The sequence below is a fragment of the Callospermophilus lateralis genome, chromosome 12, assembly GCF_048772815.1.
Source record: "Callospermophilus lateralis isolate mCalLat2 chromosome 12, mCalLat2.hap1, whole genome shotgun sequence".
NCBI classification, from domain to species: domain Eukaryota; kingdom Metazoa; phylum Chordata; class Mammalia; order Rodentia; family Sciuridae; genus Callospermophilus; species Callospermophilus lateralis.
Genome location: NC_135316.1, coordinates 36261041 through 36282453, shown reverse-complemented (window position 1 = coordinate 36282453; position 21413 = coordinate 36261041). Strand labels below are relative to the sequence as shown.

Genomic DNA, 21413 nt, shown 5'->3' with positions numbered 1-21413 from the left:
TTTTCAGTGTCATATTTAAGAGGTAAAGTGAAGATATGCCAGATGCAGTTTAATTCCAGAATCTAAATGGCTTGCAGAGACAGAACTCTGAACCATCTGTGGTATAGACTGAGGCACATTAAAATACTCTGGCAGTAAAAGTATAATACTTGATGACCCTTTGGGGATGATATGACTATAGGTACATTTTAAATATTCATAGCAAGTTTTATTCTTTGAAGAAAAACATTAAAAACAAAAAAAAAATCAATGACACTTTCTACCTATTTATATAATTGTTTTAAAATATATATTCAACAGAGATCTTTGAGGAAAGTTTGTAGAGTTAGGAGATTACTGAAATTTATGATAATTCTACCAAAAAAACTCATTTAAAATAAAAATTTAAGTTCACAGAGTCTTTGATGCATTAATTTCATAAACATTAATAAAGATATTTCACATTGCTCCTTTTATAATAAACATGTACTTTAAATTTGTGTCTCTAAAAATTATATTTGTTTTGTTATAAAACGTAAAAGAATCAAAAATAAATTAAAAATCTAAAATTGTTAATAATAATTCCATAGTTTTGTTATAAAACTTAAAAGAATCAAAAATAAATTAAAAATCTAAAATTGTTAAATACAACTCAGATGTATATTATTTTGTATTCCCATTTGTTCATTGTATATACAAAAATAACTTTTAAAAATTAAAGAGGTTAGGCTTAGTGGTGCATGCCTATACTCTGAGCAACTCAGAAATAGAATGGCAAGTTCAAGGCCAGCCTGGGCAATTTAGCTGAAATCTCATAGAGAAATCTCAAGATGTCTGTTGAATATACATTTTGAAAATTATATACATATGTAAAAACTATCATTGACTTTATTTTGAGAATGTTTCTCATAAAAAAATAATAAAAAAGATTGTATATGTAGCTCAATGGTATAACACCTCTAGGTTCAATCCTCAGTATCAAAAATAAATTAAATAAATAAATTAACTTAAGAAAAGAGCTCTAAAAATATATGCTAAAGTTTACCTGAAATATATGATCTGACCTATTTATATAAATACTCTTCATAGAATCTAATAACAAAGAAATATTTATTGCTTTTAATCTTTCATAATTCCATATTATATAGAAATCATTGCATTTATTCTTCATATATTGAACTTCGGGTTTTCATTCATGTTGTCCTGGCAAAGAGACCTCAAACACTTTACAATCCTTTCTTTATTTGGATCCCTTAGAGTGGTAGTATAATTATTATTATGTCTGAATTTTTAATATTAATATACATTTTAATTAAGGTAACTTTGGGATAAAGAAGAATAGAAGATTTTCTTGCTTACAGGTGAGAAAGACATGCACACGTTCATCATGTACAATGGTTTCTCTCAGTGAAAGTGTAGGGAAGATGTAATATTTTGCCCAGTTCCATATAAATGGGTGTAGGAAAACTGGCCATTTTGTACTAAAACTTTAATTAATTAAAAAAAACTTAATTTATTTAAAACTTAAGTTTCCTTCATGCATAAGTGATCTGAATGCAAACATATAAAATTAATAATTAAATTATTTTATTCTATGAGAAGTTTTATAACAAAACTTCCTGTTGGTGATTTAAAGTCTGTTGACACAAAGGATTTCATTAGATCATTGCTTAAACTGGCAAAATGTAAAACAAAACAAATCAATGCAAAGCAAAACAAAACCCTTTCTTACAAGCATGAACAATGAGCTGTTTTCATATAAAGGATACTGGGGATTTCATAAATCTCCCTACTTCAAATGGATGACTAAACAGACATAAAAATAAGACAACTAAAAACAACCTGAATATATTGATGAATGTTTCCATGATGAATAATGAGCAATGTGTAAGAGAAGGTGTATTGGAATAGTACTAGACTGTAAGTTGTTTTGATAGTGGAAGAGACTATTTGAAGCAGGGCTTGTATCTCCTTCATATTATTTTTTCCTCCATATCACTATAGAGTCTGTTAACACATGCAAACCTGTCAAATAATTTCTTTGTATATTATCACTATTATGGGTCATTGTACCTTTACTTGTTCTTCAGGACTTAGATTTTTTTTCTATATAATAAAAATTTAATATTAAAATTCAAGATTAAAAAGTAGTAACCATAATTAGACCCCTGTATTTTTTCCAAATGTGGTTGTTTTAAAATTATTCTAACAAATCTATATGACTATATTACTTTATATCAAAAAGATTAATAATAATGATAATGATAACTGCCACTGAATCAAACACATATGATAGATCATCTGTAGCAAACCACCTGCAGGAGATTTTAAATTCTAAATGTCTTCCCATTGCCCAAAACAATTCATTTGTCATAGCCTCTGCTCATCAAACACTGCTGTGTCTTTGAGGGATGTAATCTTATTTTAATAGCTATAACCTAATGTTATATATTGCATTTTGTAGTATAATATTTTTAAATGTGTTGTATAATTTGGATAATGAATTTTGGGGTTGTAAATATCCACTCAAATACTGTCAGAGGTATTTTTTTAAGAATCAACTTATATTCAACACATGAATATGCATTTCATACTTGTACACCTATGAAAAATTAGAACATGAAGATATATGTGGGTAATTTTAGTACAGTGCAACTACTTTTTGATGATTTTAGTACATATATATTTAATGTATAATCATACTATGTATATGTCATGTACATATAGCTATATCAATCTCCTATGTCTCTTTTAGAACAAATGAGTTTTCTGTAGAACACACTGCAAAATATGTATACCACATATAATATTTTGTATTTAAGAAAATAAAGATAGCATTTTTTATAATTTTCATGTTTCCATATACTAAACGAGAACCTAGGACACTGTGACAAATAATATATAACTTAAAAATATTAATGTTAATAAAATTTTAAGAAAAATAATATATACTAATAATCAAATAACTATAATAAGTCATATTTGTATTAATGGATAGAGTCCTTTTGCATTTTGGGAGGAGTGAGTGGGAAACTATTTAGTTATATTCTGTGGATGAATAGCAAATAGTTTTTGGATATATCATATCATATTTTCCTAGGCAATAAAAAAGGCAAAATATTCTCCTCCTAATATTTTTGTTTGAAATGAGAAAGATTTTAAATTTGTTCATCTCCACAATATTTAGTTTGAGCTCACTTGACTACAGTAAAATACAAATTATTTTTGAAACATTTTGTATCTGGCTAATAATAATAACCAAAGAGGCATTTCTAACAAGTGATTCTTAATTTTCATCAGTAGTTACAACCTACTAGGTGCCACTGATATTTAGAAATTTCACAGTTTAAACAATTATTGCCAACAAATGATTTTTGAAGCATAGCTTTTCCATTATGAAAAATAAATCAATTCAAAAATGCCCCTTACTTGCTCACCTTTCCTTTATATAAAGACACATGCTATTTAGAAAATAAAATCTTCTATATAAGTAGAAATTACTTTTTTATAATCTTTGATTTTGGAAGAGGAGAAATTTATGAAAATATGAATTTTCAATCAAAACTCAACCTTTAATATTTGTAATAACATTGATAAGTTTTAAGAGAATCAGGTAAATCCTAAGGATCGTTCGGTTTAAATCATTTTTACTCTTTTAGCACCCTCTGGTGGAAAGTTTTATTTAAAAAAATATAGCAAATGTAAAACAACATGGTGTCTTACTCTAAATATCGAGTTCATGTATGTAATTGTTAGACCAAAATCATCATTATGACATGTTAAAATAGTATTTAAAAATAATTAAATTTTAGTATCATTAGAAGCAAAGTATTATAAAATATTTTTGTAGGAATCACTGGCAATCTGTTGCTTTTATTCTCAGCATCTTTTTGCAAAGGGTGAAAGATGAAAATACTTCAAATTTAAAAAAAAAAGCATGCTGCAGTATTTCATTAGAATAAAACTATCTTAGATGTATATTATTTTGGTTATTTTCCTTAGATGTTTAGTATCATTAGAAGTAAACAGGAGTGCTTCAAATGTGTATACCCATTGTAAGTACTCTGTACTTAGTAACACAGTCATACTTTGAAAAAAACCTACAGGGCTACTACTCTTACAATGGAAAAACTTGACCATAAAGAGATATTGTAATGTCCAATATCAAGAACTATTAAAAAATGGAATCTAGATTTTCATCTGTTTATTCTAATTCGGAATTTGCTCATTCATATCTGGTACTGCTAATCAGAATAAACATTTTAAAGTTTGGACAAAATTTATAGAAAGATGAGGTTTTAGTCGTATGTATATGAAGGAGAAATGTTTTAAACACCATTTCGATAGTCTTTTTAACTTAAAAAAATATTTTACTTTTCAAGAAACATAAATGCTTTACTGGAAAAATTGGTTATCATTTCCTTATTGGTGAATTTTAATTATACATAGTAGTGGGATTCACTACGCCATATTCATACATTCGCATAATATTATTTGAACAATCTCATTCCCCAGTACTTTCCACTTCCCTACATTTCTCCCTTGCCCTGATTTACTTGTTCTACTTAACTGATGTCCCTTTTATTAATAGTATTATTTTTAAATAGTGCATTATAATTACATATTTTAAAACAGGATTTAAAAAAACAGGATTTGTTATGGTATATTTTTTAAATGGACATGGCATAATTTGGTAGATTTTTGTTCCCCAATATGTCTCCATACCCTCCTTTTTCCTTCTGTCTCATTCTCCATCCACTGCTCTATTTGTTTCCCTTCTATATTCATGAAATACATTTTTTATTGCTTCCCCCTTCTAACTTTCATATAGGAGAGACAACACTTGACCCTTGAGTTTCTGAGTCTGACTTATGCCTCTTAACATCATGTTTTCCAATTTCAACCATTTACCAACAAATGTAGTAATTTCATCATTGTTAAGGTGAGTAAATGTCCATTGTGTATATATACTGTGTTTTCTTTATCCATTCATCTGTTAATGGACATCTAAGTTGATTCTATAACTTAGCTATGTGAATTTTGCTATAAACATTTGTAATGAACCTATCACTATAGTACACTGATTTTAGTTCTTTTAGATAAATTCCAATGAGAGGGATTGTTAGGTCATAAGATGGTTTTATTCCTAGTCTTTTGAAGGATCTCTGTATTGCTTTCCAAAGTGGTTATACTAACTTGTAGTCTCACCAACAGCATATATGATATTCTTTTCCCCACATTATTGTTGACAGTTGGCTATTTGTATTCATGAAGATTACCATTCTAACCAAAATGAGATAGAACTCAGTATAGTTTTGATATGCAATTCCCTGATTATTGAGGGTTTTGAACATGTTTCCATATATTTGTTGTAGTATTTCATGTATTTGTTGCAGATGCAGTGCAACTGCATCTGGCCTAATTTCTGTCTTTGATGTACTTTCAGTTGATTTTCATGTTTGGTGAAAAGTTCAAAATGAGTTAAATTCATCTACATATGAAGAAACAGTATTCCCATCCCCTTTTGTTTAAAAGGCTATGTTTTCTCAAAGGTATATTTTGGGCAACTTTGTCAAGAATCAGATGACTGTATCCATTTGCATCTGTTTCTGTTCCTTCTATTCCATTGATATTCATTTCCTTTTTTATGCCAGTACCATGCTGTTTTTTTCCTCTATAACTCTGTAGTATAATTTAAAACAGGGTATTGCTATATCATTATCATTATTACTCTTTTTGCTTAGAATTGCTTTGACTGTTCTGGGTCTTTTTTTCTCCCATATGAATTTTGAAACTTTTTTTCCTAGTTCTGTGAAGAATGGCATTGGTATTTTGATGGAGGGCTGCATTGAATCTGCATTTTTGGTAATATAGCTGTTGTAAAAATATCAAAACTGCACTGATATTTTATCTGACTCCAGTTAGAATGGCATCATGATGTTTTGCCTCATCTCAGGCCCATATCAATGGAGTTCGGACCAATTGCATATTTATTGTAAGTAGTGATGAGAATGCAGTAAAAATGTGTCTAAGGATATAGACTTTGGGTAGGAATGTAAATCAGTAGATTCACTAGAGAATTCATTTTCAAGATTCCTCAAAATACTAGGAATGGAAATACTATATAATCCAGCTATATCACTCTTTGTATTTGCCCAAAAGAATGAAAATTAGCATACTCTCCTGGTATCTATATACCCATTTTTGTATCAGCATGATTTGAAGTAGCCAAGTTATAGAACCAGCCTAGGTGTCTATCAATAGATAAATAGATAAAGAAAATGTAACATATATACACAATGGAGTTTATTCATCCATAAAGAACAAAGTAGTCATTTGCAAGAAAATAGGTGAAATAAAAGAGTGTCATGTTAAGCAATATAACCCAAAATGAGAAAGTCAAGGGTTATATGTTTTCTTTCACATGTGAAAGCTATAGAGCAAAAAGGGAAAAAAGTATCTCATGAAAATATAAGGGAGATGAATAGGGTTGATAAAGAGAATCAAGGGGTGGTAGAAGAAGAGAAAAGAAGAGCTAATGGGGAATAAAATTTATCAAATGTTTTGTGCATGTATGAATTAACCACAATCAATCTTACTATTCTATATGATTATTATGTACCAATAGAAAATCAATTTATGTGCGATACTACTCTGCTTACTTTGGTTACACCAAAGAGAAGAGCCTTTTATACATTACATAGACCATAGCCTTTTGATTCTATTCATGTGATGTGTGCAATATCACAGTACCATTGCAGTCTCTTGTTGTGGGTTGAACCTCAGATATTTCATAAGATTCTGTTTCAGTTAGCTTTTTAAAAAGTATATTTATTAGTTATAGATGGACACATCTAATACCTTTATTTATTTATTTATGTGGTGCTGAGTGTTGAACTCAGTGCCTCAAACATGCTAGGTAAGCACTCTACCACCGAGCCACAACCCCAGCCCTTAGTTAGCTTTTGTGTCCAAAAGAGCTGGTTAAAGGAGGAAAAGTTTATTTTGGCTCATGGTTTCAGAGGTTCAGTCCACAGTCAGCCAACTTCATTGTTTTAGGCTTGAGATGAGGCAAAACATCATGGCAGAAGGACAGGGGAGGGGACAGCCGCTCAGAACGTGACAGACAGGAAGCAGAAAGAGAGAGCTCCTCTCACTGCAGAAAAACTATAAACCCCAAAGGCACATCTCTAGTGACCTAGTTCCTCCAGCTGTACCCTTCCTGCTTACAGTCACCACCAGTTTCCTTATGTGTGGATCAATCTTGCTGATTATGTTACAGCTCTCATAATCTAATTGTTTTACCTCTGAACATTATTGCATTGTCTCATACATGAACTTCTAGGGGGACATCTCATATCTAAACCTAACAGATCCCTGAAGCATACATGTAATATTCCTTTTTTAAGATGCATCCCTTTCTTCAACTGCACCATTCCCTTGCCAAGCTGTAATATATATATATATATATATATATATATATATATATATATATATATATATATATGTATATTTTAGTAATCGAAGGGGTGGGCATGTATAAGAGTGGGAAGGGTATGCACCAGCACCCCATATACCTGGAGAACAAACAGAGGCAGGAATTAGACATGAATGCCTGTGATAACCAGACATGACAAGGGACTGTCTTGTCACACTGTGTCTTTCAGATAATCCAGTTCTTCTCTCAGACAACAAATATAACAATTTAATATCTCTCACAATTTTCTAGATTTTATTGTCTTCTATTCATGTCTGAAGAGAAAAATTTTCATATTGTTTTCGGTAGCTTGGGAATATTGTTATAAGTATTGGCTATTTCACTCTTCCCTAATGTGATAGCTACACCACCTGAATTTCTAACTGTTAAAAACCACATGAGTTTGTTAAATATATGTACAATTTTAGAAAATAAATTCTCAATCATATAATATGTATAATCATTTGTTTATTAAAGTTGTGATTTCTAGATATTCCTGTACTAGGGTCTTTTGAAAAATGTTGAATATCTTATTTTTGTCCCTCTGCTAGATGAGTAGTTTCATAGGTAGGAATGTGTTAAGATTTACAAATCGTATAAACATAATTATTACAATGGTATTATAATTCAGAATGCCTATATTTTCATAAATGCACAAATACCTGAATATCTTTTTCAAAGCTCTTATAATATTAAAATTCATATAAACTCTCATTTATACATAAAGCTTTTTAAAAATTTTTATCTCACTCTATCATTATGTATGAATAAATTAAAACGCAGGAAAAGTAATATTGCTCATAATTATTTCACAGCTTAGTATCAGAATAAGGTTTGACTTGAAACTTTAATTTCAGAATTCTCATTTGTGTTTTTGAGAACCATTAAATAAGTGAGAATAATATTTTCACTTGCATAGAGTGATTCATTCTGTTTTTCAATGTGTTTATATATGCATGTTATATATAATATATAATTAATATATGTCATAATTAGATAAATTGAAGATAGTTTCTTATGAAGATTGTGAAATTAGCAGACTTCTCACCACTTTTTTATGAATACAATCACTTTTAATTTAGAAATGTTCAAGGCTGGTATACAGAGCATATCTCATTGGTTGCTATGTCTTGGCTGATTTTGATAGTTTTCTGCTTGTTGATAAGTAGAATAAGAACAACTACGAATATATAACAATAAATGTTAAAAATACTAATCCTCATTATTCCCATATTTTTGTCTTTATGCGTTCTCCTACTCAGTAATATCTACTTGCTAGTCTCAAATCAGTATAAACAGTGGATACACAGAGATACAAGAAATTTAATTTGCCCCATATGTCCATTCTTAGCTGAGTTCAAAGACAGTGATGACACTCTGACTTCTCTCAGTGCTCAGACATTACATAAAAATCTTTTCCATAGTACATTAGTACACTATTTTTCATATTTTTGCCAATTTTGGGGTGATTTCGCTGTTTAAGATATTGCATGAATATAATGCTAACATGTTATGTAATGTTCCTAAGCAAAATGATGACTGTGATGAACTTTAAGAAATAGTATGCTGGATGAATTTCTTCAAGACATGAGTTATAATGGTGGTGGCCATGAGTTCAATGTTAATAAGTCAGTAATATGTATCAAATGAGGTGATTTTAAATATAATAATATATAAAACAAGGTTATTAATTGATTAGCTTATGAAATTGTGGTAGCTTGAGGCTAGTAGGTATCTGGTCTCATATTTCACCTGGAGCAATGTTTCAGTATTCACTGATTCACTGGGACTTTATAAAACATCTACTGTGAATAATGAAGAGGTACTGGACATCATGATATGCACGACTTTGTTCAATAAAATTATAGTAGAATGTTACAAGCAGCATGGGTTCTTTCTTCTATCATGACTTATTTATTAAAGGGTATTGAATATCAAACATCTTAGAAAGTATGTTGAGATCTGGAATTAGTTTTTTACAATATTTTGCCCAGTAAAAAGTTGTGACAAATTTCAGACACTACAAAAAATACCATTGAGTTTGTTTTGAATTATTTACTGTTATTCTCAAGTCTCTAACATGGAATCAGAAAGATCCTAAGTATTGTTTAGTTGGTTCTGCTAAAGGCTTCCAAAAGTCAAAGTAACTAAGAGGTAAGTGCAACTCATATATTCATTGCACACAGTAGCCAAGTAAGGCCTGTGTTGGATTAGACAAAGGAAGGTATGTTCTACTTTGCACATGCCAGAGGCATAAACTGACTGCTTTCAGACCATTTGGACATAATGGCATCTGGGATGCACTCCTGTGATAGCCTTAGAAATAAAAACTCAGCAACCTTTTAGTTATACTTCAAAATTAATACAGAATTTTCTGGAAGAGTTTGATTGGTTCATCATTTCCAATATTGGTTAATGCATAGTTATAATTCAACTACTATGAATCAGTAATTTTTTAGTATACATGATACAAAATATAAATAGGTGAACCCAACATTACTTTTACCTTTGTAATTAAAATGTGCATCTTTACATACAACAATTCACATCCATCAACTTCTTACAGAAGACTACTCATTATTCAATGTTCCTGCATAGTCATTAACATCAGTTTAGTTTCCTAGTAACCTGAATCTCACAATCTAGTACTTCTCTATTTCATAAAACTACAAAAAAATGATTTTGAATTCCATTGATTCCACCTATTCACTCCTTCTTGTAGTAGTTTCCCATTTTACACATGCTTCTTATCATTAGTCTCAATGTTTCCACTTGCATATTCTCATGACAAATTTTCTTATTCAAATTTTTCTTTCTACTAATTAAGTGTAGCCACTGCTACGATTATTATTATTTTTTGAGCCTATCTTTCTACTCTCATAAATATCAAGTGGAAGAACAATTCAATTATTTATTTTTTATTTTCAGTCTTTAAATTTTTTTATTATGCTCAAACACTGAGACATACTCAAAAGATCTTATACCCATATTAAAAATAAACACACTCATATTGCTTCTAAGTCTTTTGGAGAATTTTTTAAAATATTTAGATTTCAGATATTTTCTCTCTCTCTCTCTCTCTCTCTCTCTCTCTCTCACACACACACACACACACACACACACACACACACACACACACACAAAGTATGGATTTAACATTATCTTTGCCCCCAAAGTCTATTTCTTTGTAATAATAACATTTATTTAAAAGCCCATCTTTGCCACAATAATTTATGATGCCAGTCTTCTCATATTTTAAATCTTCATAAGTTCTTTTTCTGGGCTCTATATTCTATTTCTGTAACCTGTATTTTTGTATTAGTACCACATTGCCACCATTATAGCTCTGTGCTTTAATATCTGCTATATTATATTTCTGTAACCTGTATTTTTGTATTAGTACCACATTGCCACCATTATAGCTCTGTGCTTTAATATCTGCTAGGAAGATATGCACACATTTTCTTTTTAAAAAAAATAATCAAAGTAAATATCATTAAACATCTAGCTACCCAAATCTTACAAAATTATTTGAATTCCAAACATGTTATCTTGGGGATAAAAATGCTCATTTCTATTGTCAAAATTTCACCAAATACAAATAAGAATATGAACAATGAAAGAGTATATATTCTTTTACTATCTCAAGGATGCTTATAAAAGCAGATCTAGGAGGAAACCCAGTATATCATTCTCCATTTCAGATGTATTCTAAGGTATATCATGCAGACAAATAGAAACTGAGGTTCTGGAGATAAAGGACACAGAAAACTAAACAACATGATATCTAAACACGAAGTGAATGAGAATAACAATACAGAAGAGAACAATCATTAAATAAAATGTAGAAAAGTAATTAATTGAATTCTGATAAAGGACAGAATCAACCTTGCATTTGGCCTAAGTACATACCTTATAAATTGCAAACTTTGATAAAGTGTGCCAGAAAGTTCCAACATAAACCTTTCTTGTATAGATCTTCCTAAAATTTTTCTTTTTGTGGGCAGGAGGAGGGTACCAAGGGTTGAACTCAGGGGCACTTGGCACCGAGCCACATCCCTGGCCCTATTTTGTATTTTATTTAGAGACAGTGTCTAACTGAGTTGCTTAGCACCTCACTTTTGCTGAGACTGGCTTTGAACTTGCAATCTTCCTGCCTCATCCTCCTCAGATGCTGGAATTATAGACACGTGCCACCTCTCCCAACTTCCTAAAATTTTTCTATATATGATTCTAAAATCTTAATCTTTGACTTCTGGATAGAATCTTTACATATAAAAATACCTATGAAATATATAATCTTAATAGGATAACATTATCATTTTGCCCTGGCTTCCAAAGACAGCAGAATATATCTTTAACCACTATTAACTTTCCCTGTCTCATGGTTCCTTGACTCATGGTTCCTTGACTCAGATATTTCCATATCTTCCTCAAGTACTGAGGTCCTTCCTAGGACCTAATGTCAAAATGTCACTCAATGTGAATAACAGAATAAATAATGAAATGGCATGAGTAATAAAAGGGCATTGAATTTCCACTTTTTTTTTTTTTGCTGCCTCTGCAGATTGAACCCACCTGTGCTACCTGCTAAGCACAGGCTTTACCACTGAGCTACCCCCATAGCTTTACTCTTAGCTTTTGATTTATCTTTATGACCTCTGATTCATCCATTGATATCTGGCAAATGCACTCTACACTATTCTAGTCATTAAGATTTTCTATTCTTTTCCAAATTACTCTGAAATCCAAAATTCTACATAATTTGACTTCTAGTAAAATTCTTACATACGCCAATAAAATCTAATAGTAGATATACTTAAAATTGATCCATTGATTGACTTTTCATTTCCCCTTTGCTCAAAGTGTCTTTTTTTAAGGTGTTTCTCCTTCCTAGAATATTTAATATCTGTTGCTCATTAAAATCTTATCTGTATGCATAGATATATTTCAAATATAACCCCTACCAAGAACAATCTGGGATTCTTAGCTACATTCATCAATTGAATTAAATGGTAGAAATCTCAGGACCTGCTAATGGTGAATACAGTGTTCTGTAATGGAAACATCCCTTTTATTCATAGAGCAATATAATTAAAGGAATCAGAAAATGAGGTGCTGTAATTTAACAGGAACTAGGTTTAATGATGCTGTATAAAATAATTCTGAGTTTAAATTAAAACAATAGCCATCTTTTGAATGATGTGAACCCAAAGGAAAAGCATTATTCCCTATAATTTCAATATAATTAAATCCAATCACATATCTCCATCTGAAGTCATTAAATAACATTCTTCTAAGATTTTATCTCTTTGTTATTAGTGTTAACTTATCACTCACTGTTTACCTACTAGGTTTCCTTTTGAAGAAATTCATATAACTGATGATGTCTGTTGAAGGTTTTAAATAAATAATAGTCTTTTAAAATAAAAGCTACAAAAACATAGAAATTTTATTTTACAAGTAAGACTGGGAGGATGAAACTAGATGCAAAACTGTAATTACATTTTAATATTGTAAGCTGTTCCGGGTGTATTTTATTCTAATACACAAAGTATTACAATGTATAAATATATAATATCAGTATTATTTTATATAATTTAGATTTTATATGATTAATAATTGCTCTTTATGCATTTTCCATGCAGTCACTAATAAGTATCTCTTGGTATTTAAATGAAATAATGGTAATAATATGAACAATAATAAATGTGTATTGACAATCTATAATGGGAAATTACTTTGTTGGACACTGTATTCTGTAATTTGTATCTTCACAACAAACTTATAAAATATCTTATTATTATACCTATTTTACATGTGAGGACAGTAAAAATTAGAAAAGGAAAATAATTTGCTGAAGATCCCACATCTAGTAAATAACAGACTAAAGACAGTCATTCAGGTCTTACTGTGTGTAAAAATTATATACTTCACTGTACTGGTTAGTTCTGATGAAATATAAAATACATAAGTTTTGAGTTATTTGACATTTAAAAGTGAGACATTTAAATTGAATATCAAATTGCATATTAGCATAATATAAATACATTAATTTTCAGATTTTTACAAAACACCATGTTGATTGTAAGACACATCTTAAGACAAAGATAGCTCCAGGAAATATTTATAAATAAAGTGTTTTCTCAAGGAAATAAACTTTGAATTCAGATATCACACTACAAATCATTCTGCAAAAGATGTGCACTGAAAAATCTTAATTTGTAGTTCAATATCTCCCTCTGCTGTTAGCAAACACTTATGAAACCATTTGTGTGATCATAAATAATTGAATATATGTATTAATTTAAATAATAAATCCATACAAACTTTCACAGTATCTCTGTATTTTTGAATTGTATATCTGATTTTACCTAAGACAGAAATTAATTTTATTGAAATATATAAAAGTAACAACTGTTAAACACTGAATACAAGACAAATTGGTTTTATGACGAATTTATTCTCCTGAAATCTATGTCTACATAATATAGCTATTCCCAATATTTATTTCCATAACAATGATGATATATTTTAAAATACATAAAACATTATCTGTGTTGACCCAAATAAGAAACATTTACATAGTCTATCATCTGGAACTGGAGTGCTAACTTTTTTCCATTATAAAGTTTAATCTTAAGGAAAAAATACCTTCAGATTTATAGATTTCTAGGACAGGAAAACTACATCTAATGCACATGTTTCAATAGCTACATTTAAAAAGCTATAAGTCTAAACACATTTTTAAAGACAATTTCATAGTTATAAGTAAGAAGCACAAATAAAAAAGCCATATCATAAAAATAGAAATAAAACATTACATTTTTACCAACACTTTGTTTCCAAGTTGAAAACATAGCACACTCAAAGAAAAATATTGTTTTGTATTTGTTAAAAATATTTATTGTTTTTCTAATCCCTTTATTAAAATTGTATCTGTGGTATGTAGTAGTACAGAGATACCACTTAGTCTTCTCTGCTATTTATGATAATTTAAGAAAAAATTAAAAGTTAAATTTAAAATACATGGAAAAATTAGGCACTTTTATCAAAAGTAAGAGAGAAAAAGAAGGTTAAATTAATTCAGATAAAATTAGGAAAAATATAAATAATTTACTAATATAATAAATTAATTTAGCTCTAAGATTAATAAATTACTTATAGAAATAACATTTAGTAATTTATATAATACAAGTTTAAACTTCAGTCGCTTTCTGCTGTTTGTATTTATTTCCACACTCTCTCTTATACACATTATAATTAATTTTTATAATTCACTTTTCTTCACATAGTAGAACTTAATGTTTTGATTGTGCAGACTGGGAAGCAATTGCTTATGAAAAGGAATAGACTCTGTATAATTCTACTCTAAACCACTCTAAAGCCTTGTATAAGAGTCTTGACCTCTTTGCACTTTTGTTATTCAACTTCCAGGGCCTGTAAGTTTTTCCTCTTCTAGATGCCGAAAATGTGAAAGAGAGCCTGACAGATGGTCAGGCTATTTCAGCACTATATCTAGAAGTGATTTGTTATAATTTGGATATGAGGAGTGCCCCAAAAGTTCACATGTGAGACAATGCAAGAAGATTCAGAGGAGAAATGATTGGGTGGTGAGAGTCTTAAACTAATCAGTGAATTAAACCCCTGATAGGGATTAATGAGTGATAACTGAAGTGGTAGGGTGTGGCTGGAGGAGATAGGAATTGGTAGTGTGGCTTTAGGGAATATATTTGTATCTGGCAAGTGGAGATCCCTCTCTTTGTGTCTCTGCTCTCTGATTATCATGTGAGCTGCTTCCCTCTGCCACACTCTTCCAGTATGATGTGTCTTGCCTCATCTTGAGCCCTGAGGAATGCAGTCAGCCAATTATGGAGTGAGACCTCTAAACCCTTGAGTCCTCAAATAAACTTTTTCTCCTCTACAATTGAGCTGGTTGGGTTATTTTGTCACAGTAGCAAAAAAGCTGACTAAAACACCCATCATTTAATCTTCAAGAGGGTTATTGTAAATTTAAAATAAGTACAAATATCATGAGACCATTGGGTCAACAGGCACCACTGCTCTCCAGATGTGATCTGGGAGACATCACAAATATTCTAGAGAATTCTTAGGTGGAACATGAAGTGAGTTGATGGTGCACAGGTGGCTGTGGTTCATGAATACATGAGGTCCCCTCCCTTGCTCTCTCAGAGACCGACCTTTCAGTTTTCATCTGTGGCTTTTCTAGGTTTGGGACCTAAGTCCAGGCATCCCCTAGGACTATCACAGGACTTAGGAGACACAAGCTAAGTCTAAGTGGAATCCTTAATGCTTCTTTCACTGAAAAGAAGGAGAAATTATATACTTCTCTTCTCCCCATGAAGATTAGGAAAATGTCACAGAAATCTAATATTTGCCAAAGAAAATATTTTTTCCTTCACGATAGCTCCAAATTTATTTATACCTTGAAGGCATATGATAAACCTGGATCTCAAAACACTTTTTATTCACTATTTTAGACAACTTGAGTAGATTAGTTCCCATATCATATTGCATGAGGAAAAAACTTACTAAAATAAAGATCTATCATGGACTTCTGATAACTCAATTAAAAGCATTTGAACTAATCTCCATTTTAACAATGTATTACAATCTTAAATTGAAATAATAATGTAATATCATCTTAGTACTTTAAATCAATATTCTGTACCTGAGCTCCAATGAATACTACCATTTTGAATCTATTTTCATTCTTTCATCAATTAAATGCTTCCTTGTGGTATCCACTAAGGCCTTTTAAACTTTAGGATATAGGTAGAAAAATTCCACATCAGAAACAAGGGTAATATAATTATGCAAAATATAATGTGAACAAAAAATATTGAAAACCAAAACAATTCTGGGAGGAAAAGTTGAAAGGAAAGAAAGAACTGAGAAGTAGGTGTCTTGGCAGTTATGCCCTGATTTGCTAGAGTTTCAGGGTCATGTGGAGGAATGTATTAGAGAGTTTGAATGAAAATCCAAAGTCAGGGATGCTTTTCTTGCATCTCTATTTGGAGCCCCTCACGAAGCTCTGTTTCATAGTCTGCAGCAGAGCACTGAGTTGCAGTAACAATGATGCATAGTGACAGGCAGATATTTTGATGATTCAAATGAGAGAACCTCCAACTCCACTGGGGACTTTGAAGGAGCTGGTATGCAATTAGTACACTGGTGTCAACAGAAAGGTATCACTGCAGTAATGAATTCCTACATGTTTCTTAACAGGCCAAGTAAAATTGGTCTATTTCATTAAAGCCAATACATAATAAAAACTATGGGAATCAGATGATGTATCCAAACCCTATTCTCCCATTGCCACAGATAACATAACCCTCCTCCTCTATAGACAAATGCTTTCTTAGAAACAGATGAAGTAAGAAAAACCTACAATATCCATCTTTTGTATCAAACAGAAACTTTACAAAATTCTATTGTGGTTTAATGTAGTTGAGATTTTATTCAATGGTAAGTTTAAACTTTGTTTCTGTATGTGTTCACATATGCACAAACATAAATACCTAAGAATATACAAAGAGAAGATTCATGGAAGAACACAGGAGTAATAAACTACTTATAGTTTGTCTGACTGAAGAGTAATGAAATGTAAGCTATTGCACCATAGTGAAGTAATAAAACATTTGGCAGACTATTTTTCAGATTATTATAATTACTATAAATATCCAAAAGAAAATATATATTTCTCAATCTGAATGACAAAAATGGCCACTTTCGACAAATGACAGAAAGTGAATAAAGGACTGCAGGCCCCCAGCTCTGTAATATAAATAGGATACTCAGCATCCCTGAAGTTTCCTCAAGGTAATGTCCATAGCACTGAAAGTGAAAAGCTACAACATGAGAGGAAATGCAGATTAAATGGGTAGCAACAGACTATTTTATGAGTATTACAGTACACTCCAGAAACCAACAGGAAATTGAGGGATACTGTAATGGCCTGTAATATGAATAAGGAAACTAGGTGATTTCTATCATTTCCTAAATAAGTTAAATTTAGATTTATTTAAGTAGCAGTGTATTTCTTGGGATTATAACATTTTTTACTTATGGAATTGGTGTATTTACTAAAAAGGTCAAAATATTGGTATTTGTTTCAACAATCTAATTATATCACTCTTGTCAAACAAATTTAAAAGCCTTTTCTGAAGAGTTATTCGAATTTGGAGAGGAAAATACACATTAAAATAGATCCTTATTCTTTACAAGATACAAAAATACAAGAAATGGAGTCTTAACATGATGAATTTTATTTAATATGAAAATTGATTTATTTGTAACTATTCCTAAAATGATGTAGAAGATTTTATTCTGTTATGGTTAAATAGTACTTTTTTATGGTTAAATAATGTCTTTTAAAATAATTGAAGAGCAATAATTTAAAAATACCAGTCACCAAAGGATTTCAAAAAGGTTTTGTGATGATCTAAACTCATTATCTAGAAGTTCTTTGAAGGCACTACACAAATAGGCAATAGGTTCTTTTAATTATAAATACAGAAACTAATCTAAGTTTGGTGAGCCTAACCACATATTGTTTTATAATACATTAGTGAAGATTTTATAGATTTTCACCAGTATTTTTGGCACAAAGAGATATTTTACATATTTCAGTGAGATGTGTTAAAAGTCATTTATTGGGCTTAAGAAGATTAATTTTATAAATCCATCAGGCAAAATACCAATGTTAAGAGAATTAATTATTTTAGATTGTTTAAATAAGTTCAGTAACTTGAAAAAAATCAAACTTTTAGAAATTGTGCTTATAAAATTTTATAATATTGCATGTGCTGCCATCTGCTGAACAAAAACTATCATAGACATAGCATACAAAAGGAATATATTCTTTGAGAATGCTGTGTCCTAGCACTAGATGTAAACACAGGACAAAAAAAAAAAGTAAACTGTAAATGGATTGAAAGGGGATTAGTGGAATGCAGGGAGAGGATGAAGGGCAGGGAAAAGTGTTGAGGACTGAATTAGTTGTGTTCCATGCTTTTGTGATTATGTCAGTGTATATCCTGGTGTATAACTAAAAAGAATTTTTAAAAATAAAGTCATTAAATCACTCTTTTCAAAAGAAAAATCATTCCAAATTAACTTTAAATTTTATAAATTCAGTAAATAAGTCATCAAGAGATAAATATTTTAAAAATGTTTTACATATTTCATTGAAAATTACATCAATTCATCCATAAATACCATGAAATCAGTATCAGCTTCTAATGACCTTCAAAAAATTGCATTGTGATTTCTTGAAAGAGTTAAAGTGGACTTACTGTGTAGGTTGTGGCTTAGATAGGAGGTGTCCCCCAAAAGCTCCTGTGTGCATTTAGGAGATTAAATAATTAATTATGAGAGCTATACAAATAAATCAGTGGATTAATCCATTTGATAGAATAATAATTTGAATGGACTACTGGGTGGTAATTGTAGGCAAGTGGGGAGTTGCTGGAGAAAATATGAGATAAATAAATTCCAAAATATATAATCACTTTGTGCCCAGAGAAGTGGAGCCAGGTGAGACCTCTAAAACTGTGAGTCAAATAAACTTTTCCTCCTCTAAATTGTTCTCATCAGTCACAAAGACAAAAAGCAGATCGCCATAGTGTCTTAATGAGCATGCGTGATGTCACTAATTTTGTTTTTCTTTTGAAGTTTTGATATCACTAATTTTGTTTTTCTTTTTGCAGTCATCCTTCTGTATCCACTGGTTTAATATTTTGGGAAAGTTAAGATAAGAAACATGAACTTTCATCTCTTTACTAAAGGAAGAGGAATATTGCTAAAAGCACTGAAGCAGAAAACTTATTGCTGAAAGTGTAAACCCTGAAACTTTATAACTCACAAACAGAATAAAAATTAGAGTATAAGGATCGCATGAACTTTTATAGATTTTAAGAAAATATTGTCGCTGGTCCCAGTGGAGCACACCTGTAATCCCAGCAGCTTGATTGAGGCAGGCGGATCTCAAGGCCATAAACTGTCGGGATTAAATCATTGCTTTGAACTAGTAACCCTGGACATGGACAGTGAGAAGCTGCTTCAGGGAATCTTTTCGTGCAAAAATGCAGAGAGAACTGCACTGTTGCAGATGGCTCCTGTTGATAGGGAGACTCCATCAGAGCTGGTTCACTCACCATTTCCCACTTCCACTTATGAGTCATGTGTTCAATTTTATAATTCTAATTTTCCTAATACAACCCACTGTCTGCATTCGGAGAACTGTTCATTCACCCTGCAGGTCAACACAATGAAACTAAGCAACTCAGTGAGACCCCATCTCTAAATGAAGCACACACACACACACACACACACACACACACACACAATCAATCAATCCATCAATCAATAAAGGGGGGTGGTGGCTGGGGATGTGGTCCAGTGGTTAAGCGCCACTGGGTTAAATCGAAAAAGAAAATATTGTTGTTTTTAGCAGATTCACATTATCAGTGAACTTCTGGCAGGCAAATCTGAGCATCATAGTATATAAAGCAGAAAGATGACGCTGAAGGACAGTAGAAGTTCACCAAGGAAGCAGGCCTTAGTTGGGAAGTTCTTAAGTCTCCTCCGCCCTCCCCTCCAACTTTCCCTGTCCTTGGTCAGGGTACTATTGGTACCACTGGTACTCCGACACCAGGACATTCTTGATCCTCTGGGCCTTGGTGAACTCCATCTTGTCCACGCCCTTGCCAGTGTACCAGGGCAGGAAGGCCTTGAGCGGGAACATGGCGGTGAACAGTTCCGAGATGCACTTGAACAGCTCCCGGATGGCCATGCTGTTGCCACGGAAGGTGGTGGAATGTCTCACATGGCAGTCTTCATGTTGTGGAGTATCCACTCCACAAAGTAGCTGCTGATCTTGTTCGGCATGCTGAGCATTTGCTTGTCCACTGCCTCCCTGGACGTGCGGCCTCAGAAAATGGTAGCCACTGCCAGGTAGGGACCATGGAGGGGGTATCACTTGGCCATCCTTCTTGGCGTTGATCGTCTCCTCGGTGAGCTTGGGGACAGTCAGAGCAAGGTACCAGCATGCTGCCCCTGCTGGTCAGGGGCGAGAAGCCCAGCATGAAGAAGTGCACGTGGGGTAAAGACACCATGTTCACCCCGATAAGTTGCGCAGATCTGCTTCAGCAGGCCCAGGAAGCTCAGACAAGGTGGTGTCTTGGCTCATAGTGGCCGCCAGCAGGAGAGCACCATATGTGGGGGTGGTCAGCCTCCAAATGCGGAAACGAGTCATATAGAGTCTCATTGTCAGCGTGGAAGATTTTATCTGTGTTTTCCACCAGCTGGTGTACAGAGAGGGTGGCATTGTAGGGCTCCATCATTGTGTCAGACACATTTTGCAAGGGCATGATGCTGAAGGTGTTCATGGTGCAGTCTTGGTACTTCTCCCAGATCTTGCTGATGAGAAGGATGCCCATACCCAAACCAGTGCCACTACCCTGCTAGTGGGTCAGCTGTAAGCCCTGGGAACAGTCACAGCTTTCTGACTCTTTCCTCATCACATCCATGATGAGTTCTCCAGCTGGGCCCCTGTTAGTTGTCTGACCTGAATATCTGGCCAAATGGTCCTAATCTCACTCAGTTGTGCCTGGTTTTATGACCTGAGGTATGTTTTTATTGCCAGCTGCTTCATTATAGTTTACATTGATTCTCTCCAGCTGTAAGTCACTATTGCCATGGTAATTTCTGGTGAGGGGTCAGTGTCATGCTTATGGCTGATGACGTCTCAACATAGTGCCATTCTGGTTGCCACACTGGCCTGCCTGAATGTTCATGATTTCCTGCAATGATGCTGACTTTGGAGAGGGTGGAGGCCAGAGGGCTTGGTTCACTATCTTCAGGTCATTGAAAATATTATTTTGAAGTTGTATTCCAAGTTGAAAAATCTTGTTTACCTACAATATTTAAAATT

General features: G+C 32.1%; 1 pseudogene; it reads right to left on the bottom strand.

Moving 5' to 3' along the window:
* Window positions 1–20105: 20105 nt before the first annotated feature.
* LOC143411631 (tubulin beta-2A chain pseudogene) lies at window positions 20106–20919 on the bottom strand (annotated as a pseudogene).
* Between the last annotated feature and the right edge of the window lie 494 nt (window positions 20920–21413).